The sequence below is a fragment of the Bison bison genome, unplaced genomic scaffold (assembly GCF_000754665.1).
Source record: "Bison bison bison isolate TAMUID 2011002044 unplaced genomic scaffold, Bison_UMD1.0 scf7180017864503, whole genome shotgun sequence".
NCBI classification, from domain to species: domain Eukaryota; kingdom Metazoa; phylum Chordata; class Mammalia; order Artiodactyla; family Bovidae; genus Bison; species Bison bison.
In genome coordinates, this window is record NW_011495061.1 from 5,974,438 (window position 1) to 5,987,302 (window position 12,865).

At 40.7% G+C, this 12,865-nt stretch overlaps 1 pseudogene; it reads left to right on the top strand.

Moving 5' to 3' along the window:
• Positions 1-5,417: 5,417 nt before the first annotated feature.
• LOC104980608 lies at positions 5,418-6,683 on the top strand (annotated as a pseudogene).
• The last annotated feature ends 6,182 nt before the right edge of the window (positions 6,684-12,865 follow it).

Here is a 12,865-nt window from a genome sequence, read left to right on the forward strand (position 1 = left end):
CTGCTAAGGCTTTGTATGATCCAGGCTCAACCCACCCACCTTATTATTCTTCCAACATCCCCCTTCACACCATCTATCTCCAGTCAAGATTTACTACTCACTACATTCCCAGCAGTCACCCCACTTGGGATGAAGTACCCATGACCAATCCTCATTTGGAAAGCCCAGAGTTAATCACTCATTTGTGGCTCCTCCTCTGTTACCCACCCAGGGTAACAGACCCTTGGACGCTTTAACAGATAGAAGTTGATAAGAAGCCAGATGAGATATTCAGGCAAGGCTTTATTGGGACTCCTGCTGTAGTACAAGGTAATAGGGGCCCTTGCTCACTCCCTAAGGGGAATGAGTTGATCCCTTAAATGGGATGAGGGTAGGGGCAGATCAGTGGGTTGGGCTTGAGGGGTGGCTTGAACCTGCCCACTCCCAGTTCACAGTACAGCATTCAAGAAAGGCCTTCGGGTGAACTCACAGGTGCTCAAAACCCCTCCTCTGCAATGTTCAATGAAGAGTTCACCATGTACAAACTGAAATGAATCCCACTGATTATACAAAAAAATGCAAGCTTCATAATACAGGCTTTCTTCCTTAAAAAAAAAGTTATGTATTTGGCTATGCTGGCTTTTAGTTGCAGCACGCAGGATCTTCAATTTTCACTGTGCCCTATCGGGTCTTTAGTTGTGGTCTGTAAACTCTCCGTTGCTGCATGTGGGATCTAGTTCCCTGGACCAGGGATCGAACCTGGATCTCCTGTGTTGGGAGCTCAGAGTCTTAGGCCCTGGACCACCAGGGAAGTCCCAATACAGGCTTTCTTAACACAAGAAAATGCAAACACTGCTGGGTATAGAGTGACAGACTCACAACATCTCAGGCAGTCAGGTCCCTCTGTACACTGATCCATGCCCTGCTGTCCCACCAGCCCCCAGTACTTCATTCATGACCAGCATCAGGCTCCTCATGTCACTTGTTGACGCAAGAGCTCTAAATTGGTTGAAAACCAGATATCACATTTAGCCACTATAACTCACAGCAACCAAGAAGCCCCAAAGAAGAGTCAGCAGCAAGCAGCATCTCCTGCCCCATGGCCTGAGGAGGTATAAAGTTGAGCAACAGGAAGAGCAAATTGCCGATAATGTTCACAATGGTGCAACATTCCCAGAAGTTGTGCATGATCGTGTGCATGTGTTTATCTATGTATGTGTCTGTTTACTTATATGTGAGTGAACATTTGTATACAGAGTTGACCATGTATATATAGGCACTTAAATATTTTAGATGTATCTTCATATTTGCATGCATCAATAATTGTATGTGTGTGTAGTGTGTGAGTATGTGCGTGTGTGTGTGTGTTGTGTATATCTGAGAAGGCTGAACGAGTTGCTAGACTAGATAAGCAGAGGCTCTTGACAAACCTAGGAGTGATTCACTGGTGGTCCCTTCTGTCCCCTTGTCCCTTCTATCCTCCTGGGTTGAGAATCTTTTGAGAGCCTGGGTAAACGTCTAAGTGTTAGTCATTCAGTCGTGTCCAGCTGCAATCCCATAGACTTTAGCCCATGTGTCTCCTCAGCCCATGGAATTCTCCAGGCAAGAATACTGGAGTGGGTAGCCATTCCTTACTCCAGGGGATCTTCCTGACCCAGGGGTCAAACCCGGGTCTCCTGCACTGCGGGCAGATTCTTTACCATCTGAGCCACCAGGAAAGCCTGAGAGTCTGGGTAGATGACCTTATATGTGCTGCATCCCCTGGCTGTGAACACAGCCCCTTACTATTCCCATCAGCTCGAGAGCCAAGAGCTTTCTGAGAAAGGCCAGATGGTCTGCTGAGGGGAAGTGAAAGGCCTTTGGACCAGATCCCACGAGGAAGATATATTTAACTGGCTGAGCTCGCAAAGATTTTGGAGGGGGAGGTGGTGAAATTGTTATATATCTTAATTGTGATGGTGGTTACATAATTGTGTATGTTTGTCAAAACTTACAGAATTGTACACCAAAAAAGTGAATTTTACTTTAAATCATATCTTAATTAAAAAATAGGAAAAAGTCTGTACAATTGACAATTGAATAATTTAGTATTTTTTCAGCTATGATCAAAACCAGTGTCACAGTATTAATTTGCTAGTTTATATCAATTTGTCTTTAGTATGGCAGACAAAAAAGAGTAATTACATATAGAAAAATTAATGAAATTTAATTGTTGAAATGATCAAATTTATAATAATGAATTGACAGACTTAAACAGCACAAAACTTTTTAACACATCAAGTATTAACTATAATCAAACTGAATTTCTAAAAAAGTTCACAGAATTATGTCCTAGGTTATATTTGGGGACCTCTTTGTTTTTATTCACACATAAGAAAATGTTCCTTTTTTTTTTTTGGCTGTCCCACATAGTATACCAGATCTTAGTTCCCCAACCAGGGATCGAACCCATGCCCCTTGCAGTGGAAGCGCTGAGTCCTAACCACTGGATGGCCAGGGAATTTCCAAGATGTTCTCTTTTAAGACTACAGTTTAATGTACTCTGTGGACAAAGAAGAGATATTATTGGGTTGCTGGTAACTGTGGAGCTTGCAAAAGAATTATTAATAATTACTATTCAATGCAATACACTCACAATGTTCAATAGATTTTAGCAAATGTTAAAGAAATGGTTTGGATTTTTTCTGAGCCTGAATAAAAGTTCATGAAATTTCAGGAAGAGGAGGAGGAGGAAGAGAAAGAAAGATGCAGATGCCGCTCCTGGGGACTGGAAATACTCAGTGAAGGACACTCAGGAACCAGGAAACCCGGGTTAGAATCCCCACTATACAATGTGCTCGGATGAAGTGACCTCGGCAGATTTCTCATTCTCTCAAGTCTTTGGCTTACCCAGTTTTACAGAGAAATACAGTTTCTAATAGCTGCAACTTTTAGAGTCCTTTTATTGCTTTCCCACCTCAGATACCCTATAATTAGAAAGATACCTCTGAAAAAAACTGCCTAGATAGTTTTCCCATTTTTTATTAATAAAAGATACATTAATCTTATTTCAGACCTTTTAATTAACACAAGATGTGTAGACCACAACAAGTTAATGTAATTCTAGCCAAAAGCAAAAGAAAAGGAAGCTTGGTGGGGTTTTTTAGCCTGCACAGGCTTCTCCTAAATAAAAATATTATTCTCCTCCACTGCTGCTGCTAAGTCACTTCAGTCATGTCCGACTCTGTGTGATCCCATAGACGGCAGCCCACCAGGCTCCCCCATCCCTGGGATTCTCCAGGCAAGAACACTGGAGTGGGTTGCCATTTCCTTCTCTAGTGCATGAAAATGATAAGTGAAAGGGAAGTTGCTCAGTCGTGTCTGACTCTTAGCGACCCCATGGACTGCAGCCTACCAGGCTCTTCCATCCATGGGACTTTCCAGGCAAGAGTACTGGAGTGGGTTGCCATTTCCTTCTCCAATCTCCTCCATTAAACTTTCTCAAATGTTGGAATTGGCCAAAAGCCCTCACCAAGATAATTTTCATAAGCTCCTAGGGGCAAGGCGATATAAAGTGAAGAACCGGTTTTGATTCTCAACTGAATGTCTCTGAAGCTGCTATTCAGAGGTGTGCCTGGGCCACCACTTGGCCTGTTGTCTCAACCCACGTGTGGGCAGGCCTGCTGCCTGCTACCCACTAAGTTTGCCAAGCTCAGGTTGTAAGTTATCCCCATTCGTGCCTCTGACTCCTGGGGACCCTGAGGGTAACAGGCAGGGCTACCATTCACAAGTACACAGACTGAGCTCTGCCCAAGAGATAGGATTCATTGTGGTCACTATTCATTCACATAGTTATTATGACAGTTTCCCAACAGATGGCAGTAAAGTATCTTAAGAAAGGGGCATCTTTTTCTAGTTCACCCCAAATCATGCATGAACTACCAGTGGGGCTCCATTTTCTTTGCATTGCCCAATGTAGTGCTGGTAAACAGCAGGATACACGAAGCAGAACTGGGCCTCACAGAACTAGAAAGTCAACACCAGTTTCTCTCTCTCTTTCTCTCTCTCTCTGTGTCTCTCTTGGCTTCTTTCCGTTCCTCTGCTCTTTCTTCCCCCTCACCTTCCATCCACATTCCTTACTCACCTGTTTACAAGTGCACTATACTGAATGTAGTAATTGGAGTCTACAACCATTCTTACCACCTTCTATTATACCCAGGGCCACCTCCATGGGTGTATGTACGTCCTATGCACAGGACTCTGTATTGAGAACTTGATTTAATGCTGGGTTGTTGCCAGCATTAACTTTTTATTTATTTATTTATTTGGTTGTTCCAAGGAGCTTGCTAGATCTTTTTTTTTTATTATTTTATTATTTAACTTTACAATATTGTATTGATTTTGCCATATATTAACATGAATCCGCCACAGGTATACACATGTTCCCCATCCTGAACCCTCCTCCCTCCCCATACCATCCCTCTGGGTCGTCCCAGTGCACCAGCCCCAAGCATCCAGTATCGTGCATCAAACCCGGACTGGCGACTTGTTTCATATATAATATTATACATGTTTCAATGCCATTCTCCCAAATCATCCCACTCTCTCCCTCTCCCACAGAGTCCAAAAGACTGTTCTATACATCAGTGTCTCTTTTGCTGTCTCATATACAGGGTTATTGTTACCATCATTCTAAATTCCATATATATGTGTTAGTATACTGTATTGGTGTTTTAATTCCAGGACCAGGGATGGAATTGGGTCCTAGAAGTGAGTGCGCCAAGTCACTGGACCGCCAGAGAATTGCCTTAAAATTCTTAGTAACTTTATGAGCAGATGGTGTTCCTTGCTGTCTCACTCCCGTACAACCTCTGCAGTACTACACAGGTGGTGAATTCCGATGGACCTATGATGCCCCTTAATTCACGAGACTCAAAGCCAGTACAAGGCAAACTCATGACGCCTACAACTGCATAAGCAGGAGTGCTGACTGTCCCCAGGGTGTGCTTTCTGTTCAAACCGGAACTTGCTTCTAACACAGAAAGAAGGCAATGGCATTCTAAGAAATGCAGGGCTTCTCTGATGGCCCAGTGGTTAAGAATCCCCCTTGCAATGCAAGGGACACAGGTTCCATCCCTGGTCTGGGAAGATCCCACATGCTGAGGAGCTGCTAAGCCCATGTGCCGCCAACTACTGAGTCCACCTACTGCAGCCACTGAAACCCTCATGCCTAGAATCCTTCTTCCCCAACTAGAGAAACCACTGCAATGAGAAGCCTGCACACCACAACAAGAGAAAGCCCACGTGTAACAATGAAGACACACCATAGCAAAATACAAAAAACCTTTTAAAATGCAGACAGTGGGTTGGCCTGTGGTGCAACCATCAAGTTCCAGGCTGGTCTGGGGCTCCAGTGCTCTCCTTCCCCTCACTGAGTGCTGCCTGTTGCAGAAGAAGCCATGGTGCTTCGGATCACCAGGAACACAAAGACTAATGCTGAAAATAAGCTGAAAATCAGTATGGCAGGGGCAAAGCACTTGCCTGTGGCTACTGCTGCAACCTCTAAGCCTGGGCTGAGGCCCCGAACAGCTCTTGGAGACATCCGTAACAAAGTCAGTAAACGGCCACAGGCCAAACTGCCCTTGAAAAAGGAAGCAAAAATTTTAGCTGCAGGAAAAGTTACTGCTAAAAAAGTAGCAAAACCTCTGGAAAAGGCTCCTGTACATATGCCGGAGCCCCAGCTGAGGCCGGAGACAGAATTAGAGCTTGTTAAGGAAGAGAAACTTTCCCCTGAGCCCATTTTGGTTGATACTCCGTCTCCAAGCCCCATGGAAACATCTGGCTGTGCCCCTGCAGAAGAATATCTGTGTCAGGCTTCCTTGGATGTAATTCTTGCAGTGAGTGATGTGGATGCAGAAGACGGAGTGGATCCAAACCTCTGTAGTGAATATGTAAAAGACATCTATGCTTATCTGAGACAACTTGAGGAAGAGCAAGCAGTCAAACCAAAATACCCAATGGGTCGTGAAGTCACTGGAAACATGAGAGCCATCCTAATTGACTGGCTAGTGCATGTTCAAATGAAATTCAGGTTACTGCAGGAGAACAGGTACGTGACTGTTCCAAAATTGATTGGTTCATGTAGGATAATTGTGTGCCCAAGAAGATGCTGCAGCTGGCTGGAGTCACTGCCATGTTTGTTCCAAGCAAATGTGAGGAAACGTACCCTCCAGAAATCGGTGACTTTGCCTTTGTGACTGACAGCACTTACACCAAGTTCCAAATCAGACAGATAGAAATGAAGATTCTAAGAGCTGTAAATTGTAGTCAGGGTCACCCTCTACCCCTGCATTTCCTTCAGAGAGCATCTAAGATTGGAGAGGTTAATGTTGAGCTACATACTCTGGCCAAATATCTGATGGAACTAACTATGCTGGACTGTGATATGGAGTACTTTCCTCCTCGGATTGCAGCAGGAGCTTTTTGCTTAGCACTGAAAATTCTTGATAATGGTGAACGGACACCATCTCTACAGCATTACCTGTCATACACTGAAGAATCCCTTCTTGTTGTTATGCAACACCTGGCAAAAATACGGTCATGGTGAATCGTGGGCTTACAAAGCACATGACTATTAAGAACAAGTATGCCACATCTAAGCATGATCAGCACAGCTGAATTCTGCACTAGTTCAAGATTTAGCCAAGGCTGTGGCAACGGTGTAACTTGTGAACTTTGGAATACTATCTGCAAATAAAACTGGCACCATGTGCCATCTGTGCGTGTTATATGCTACATTCATTTACTTTTAATACAGTTTTATTCCTTTTTACTTATCTCTTCACTCATTTGAACGTGGCTACTTGCCACTTTGGAAGGACTGATGTTGAAGCTGAAACTCCAATACTTTGGCCACCTGATCCAAAGAGCTGACTCATTGGAAAAGACTCTGATGCTGGGAAAGATTGAGGGCAGGAGAAGAAAGGGACGACAAAGGATGAGATGGTTGGATGGCATCTCCGACTCAATGGACATGGGTTTGGGTGGACTCTTGGAGTTGGTGATGAACAGGGAGGCCTGGCGTGCTGCAGTTCATGGGGTCACAAAGAGTCAGACACGACTGAGTGACTGAACTGAACCGAACTTTCCACTTGAGGATAAAAGTTGTTTGTTTAAAAACAACTGTTTTAAACAACAATTGTTTAAAAACAAACAAACAAACAATTTTCAGTTACTGGGTACCCAGCTAATATATACAATTGGTTCTTCTGGGTTTTTGTTTTATGTGCCTGGCTTTACTTAAGATGATTTACTAAACTCTTGAAGGCATTTAAAATCCTGATGTGCTTTACATATCATACTGTATGTAAGCCCAAGTCATCTTAAGAGACTCTGCTGCCTAGTTCTACGTAAGGAAAAGTCTACCGTCTCATTCCTAGTCCTCCTGATTGCTATTTCCTCTGGTGGTTGCTACCATAATTCTAAGTAATCTACTTCTACTGCTTTCTTATATTATCAACTTTAGCTAGCATCAGCATTTTCACTTGGAAAAACAAGAATTTTAATTTATATTCAAAATCTAATTTTTGTTTATTAGTTAAGAAAATAAAACAATACTTAAAACAAGATAAAAAAATGCAGACAATGGAAGAACCCTAGCATATTCTTATTTATGTGACTTCCTTGTAGTAACTGATGACTTGCCAAAACTGGTGACATAAAAGGAAAGGGAAAAACAGGGCAACCCATAATTCTTTTCCTTTCAGGCCTTTCTCATTTATCAGTAAGTCAAAGAATATTGGTAGAACATGTGCTCATCAAGAAGTGAAATAAAATCTGTTGAGTTACTTTTTGCAGTATTTCCACTATTCATGTAAGAATGAAATGCATACGCGTATATGAGTTTCAAAGCAGAACTATATAATTTCGGCAATTCTACATGCAGTAAAACCCTCTGATATTTGCATTTAAAACTGCCACTGCACAATATAAAATCAAATATAAAATTCAAGCTCATAATTTACTATTTTAATTTTTCTTTGCTTAGACCAACATTGGGAGAAGGCAACTCCAGTTGCCTTCAGTACTCTTGCCTGGAAAATCCCATGGACGGAGGAGCCTGGTAGGCTGCAGTCTATGGGGTCGCTAAGAGTCAGACACGACTGAGCAACTTCACTTTCACTTTTCCCTTTCATGCATTGGAGGAGGAAATGGCAACCCACTCCGATGTTCTTGCCTGGAGAATCCCAGGGACAGCCGGGCCTGGTGGGCTGCCGTCTATGGGGTCGCACAGAGTCGGACACGACTGAAGCGACTTAGCAGCAGCAGCAGACCAACATTAAATAAAAACGCCAGGACACATCAAGAAGATCCTGGAAGGAAGGAAAAACCTCTACATTTTAGTACTTTTAATAGCACTATTTCTTTTCTGCTTTTTGAAAAAGGAGTTCCGCATTTTGTTTTCTTTTTTATGGAAATATAGCTGATGTACAATACTATGTAAGTTTCAGGCATACTACATAGGATTTGACATTTGTGTGCATTATGAAATAATTACCATGATAAGTTTAGTACCCATCTTTCCCCAAACATAGTTATTAAAATGTTATTGATCATATTCTTTATGCTATGTATTACATCCCTGTGGCTTATATTTTATAATGGGAGGTTTGTACCTGTTAATCCCCTTCCACTATTTTGCCTCTACAAGCCCTGCTCTCCTTAGGCAACCACCTGTTTTTATCTCCATATCAATGACTCTGTTTCATTTTTGTTGTTGTTGTTGTTTTTAATGCCATTCTTTATTATACAAGTAATTCATACATAAGAGTATAAGGAAGAAAATAAAATGACCCACAATTCCACCCTCAGAGATAGCATCACATTTTTGTTATGCTTTGGTGATTTCTGTCTTGTCTGATGGCATTTGAGCTGGACTTGGGATCTGGAATACAGACACTATAGCTGAGTGAGACTTCAATGCAACTTTTTCCCACAACTTTATCTAATTATGTTTAGGAACAGGATGCTGCTAACAGGAATTTGGCAAACTTCCCTGCCTCCACATCCATTTGATCATGGTTATTTTTTTTAACTCAAGTATAATTGACCTACAACACTATGTCAGTTCCAGGTGTACAACATAGTGATTCAATATTTCTATACATTGCAAAATGACCAATGTGATCAGTCTAATTACTTTTTGCCATATACAACATTTTTACAATATTGTTGACTGTGTTCCCCATGCTATATATTTCCTCCTGGCAGATGACTCATTTATTTTCCAGCTGGAAGTTTATATCTCCATTCTTGAAGGAATACCAGTTGATTGGGACTTCATCAACTTTCCCTCTCAACAGCAAAGTTCTTGTCCTCAAAATACTCATGGTTAGTTAGGAGTAAATAGACCTAACTACATTGAGAATTGGAGAAGGAAATGGCAACCCACTCCAGTGTTCTTGCCTGGAGAATCCCAGGGATGGGGGAGCCTGGTGGGCTGCTGTCTATGGGGTCGCACAGAGTCGGACACGACTGAAGCGACCCAGCAGCAGCAGCAGCAGCACACTGAGAATATTTATTCCTTTAGCAGCTGTACAAAATTTCCTCATGGAGGAGGCTGTCTTGTGGTTTAAGGCTGAGAGTCCAAAGATAATCTTTTAACAGGGCAGATTCTATTAACCAGTATGCCATTTACTTGTGTCTGACAAGCCAGCTACAGCCTCATTTTAGCTTCAGTTGTTTTGTTTATTCTGCTGTTTTAAAGTCAATGATTGTAGCAATTCCAAATAATGACAGTTATATCTTTCCCTTCTTTACACCTAGTATTTTTTAGTCTTTCCTTATAGCATTAGGCCAAGACTTTCAGTACCACATCAAATTGTAGCAATCATAGTGGGAATCTTTATTTTGGTTCCCAAATAAAGTCTTAAAGAGAACGCATCTGAAATTTTCTATTAAGAATGACATTTGGAGGACTTCCCTGGTAGTCCAGTGGTTAGGACTTTGTTCTCCAATGCAGGAGGTGTAAGTTCAATCCCTGGTGTGGAGCTAGGATCCCACATGCTTTGAGGACAAAAACCAAAGCATAAAACTAAAGCAATATTGTAACAAATTCAATAAAGACTTTAAGGATGGTCCACATCAAAAAAAAAATCTTAAAAAAAAAGAATATCATTTGTTATAAGGTTTTGGTAAACAATTTATCAAATTAAAGAAATAATCTTTTATTACTGATTTGTAATTATAAAAATTATAATTTTATCATATATAGATATTGAACTTTATAAAAAAAATTTTCTGTAGCTATCAAGATAATATATAGTTTTCTCCTCTTAATATAGCAAATTACCCTGATAAATTTTTCCTATGTTGAACTATCACTATACTCTGAGAATAAATTCTATTCATTCTCAATGTATTTTTTAAATATAAGAGTTGGATTTAGATATACAATATTTAGAATTTTTGCATCTGTGTTCATAAAAAATGTCTATAATTTTGTTTTACCTGAATTAGTCTCACCAGGTTTGGGAATCAAAATTATAAAAGGCTTGCACATTGAACTGGAAGGTTTTCTATCTTTTTCTACCCTCTAGAAAAGCTTGTATAAGATACGAATAAACTGTTCCTTCAAAATTTGTTAGAACTTATCTGAGAAACACCTGGGTTTTGAGACCTATGTGTCTGATTCTCTTTGAAATTTCTTTTAATACATTTTGGTCTGTATGGTATTCTGTCTTTTCTTCTGCCAGTTGTGGCACTGTATTTTTTTTAGTTGAGTTTCATGCCAGCTTAGTTGCCCCATGGCATATGGGCTCTAAGTTCCCCGACCAGGGATTGAACCCATGTCCCACACATTGAAAGGCAATTCTTAACCACTGGACCACCAGGGAAGTCCCCATTGTATATTTTTGAAGTTTTTCCAAGAATCTATCCATTTCATCTAGATTTTTCAATATATATTTAATTCAGAAATATAAAAAGTTTCTGTTGTACATATAGCCATTTTTCTTGTCTGTATTTTATTTATTTGCACATTTTCCTTTTTTGCTTTGATCAGTCTTGTCAAACGTGTAACTTAATCTTCAAAGTACTAATTTTTATTTTGTTAATCTTCTCTATTGCCTTTTTGTTCTTTATTTCATTAATTTGTACTGTTATTCTTTTTTGTTTTTTGTTTGTTTTCTTTTGGCCTTTGACTTTTTTCTGTTTCCAACACATTTATATAATTTGCTTGTTAGGTTTTGGCTTTTTTTTTTTTTGGCCAAGCTGTGTGGCTTATGGGATCTTAGTTTGTGGACCAGGGATTGAACCTCAGCCCTTGGCAGTGAAAGCATGGAATCCTAAGCGCTGGACCACCATGAAAGTTCCATCATTTTGGTTTTGGTTTTTTAACAATGTACTGCATTTTGTTTGTTTTTTAATTAAGCATTTTTTCTGAGATAATTGTAGATTTATGTGTTGCTTTAAAAAATAATGGGGCTTTCCTGGTGGCTCAGATGGTAAAGAATCTGCCTGCAATGCGGCAGACCTGGGTTTGATCCCTGGGTTGGGAAGATCCCCTGAAGAAGGGAACGGCAATCCACTCCAGTATTCTTGCCTGGAGAATTTCATGGACAGAGAAGCCCAGCCAGCTACAGTCCATGGGGTCGCAAAGAGTCGGACATAACTGAGCACCTTTCACTTAAAAAATAATATGGAGAGATTTCATTTACTTTTTACCCAGTTCCCTCCAAAGGCAGTACCTTGCAAAGCAATACCACAACCAGAATATCAACATTGTTACTGTCAAGACACAGAGCACTTTCATGCTGCAGCAATTTCTAATGTGATCCTTTTATAGCCACACCCATTCCTGTCCTACATCTACCCTTTCCTTAGTCTCTGGCAACCACTAGTATCTATCCATGTCTATAATTTTGTCATTTCTAGGATGTTACAGAGATGTATCATATCTATTATATTGTGACTGGCTTTCCTTCACTTAGTATAGCTCTCTGGAGATTAATTCAGGTGATTCATGAATCAATAACTCATTCTTTATTATTGCCGAGAAATATTCCATGGTATAGATGGGACACAGTTTAATAGTTCACCCATTAAAGGACATTTGCATTGTTTCCAGTTAGGAAACAATTTTATTATGAAAAAAGCTGTTATAAACATTCATATGCAAATTTCTTTGTGAACAGTCTGCATTTCTCTGGGAAAAAGGCCTAGGAGCTCAGTTATTGGATTATATGATATTCCAATCCTAAAAGCTATTTCAAATCCTAAAGATGATGCTGTTAAAGTGCTGCACTCAATATGCCAGAAAATTTGGAAAACTCAGCAATGGCCACAGGACTGGAAAAGGCCAGTATTCATTCCAATCCCAAAGAAAGGCAATGCCAAAGAATGTTCAAACTACTGCACAATTACATTTATCTCACATGCTAGCAAAGTAATCCTCAAAATTCTCCAAGCCAGGCTTCAATAGTACGTGAACCAAGAGCTTCCAGATGCTCAAGCTGGATTTAGAAAAGGCAGAGGAACTAGAGATCAAATAGCCAACATCCATTGGATCATTGAAAAAGCAAGAAAATTCCAGAAAAACATCTACTTCTGCATTATTGATTATGCCAAAGCCTTTGACTATGTTCAGCTCAGTTGCTCACTCATGTCCAACCCTTTGTGACCCAATGGACTGCACCATGCCAGGCTTCCCTGTCCATCACCAACTCCCAGAGCTTGCACAAACTCATGTCCATCGACTCAGTGATGCCATCCGACCATCTCATCCTCTGTCATCCCCTTCTCCTCCTGCCTTCAATCTTTCCCAGCATCAAGGTCTTTTCCAATGAGTCAGTTTTTCGCATCAGGTGGCCAAAGTATTAGAGCTTCAGCTTCAGCATCAGTCCTTCCA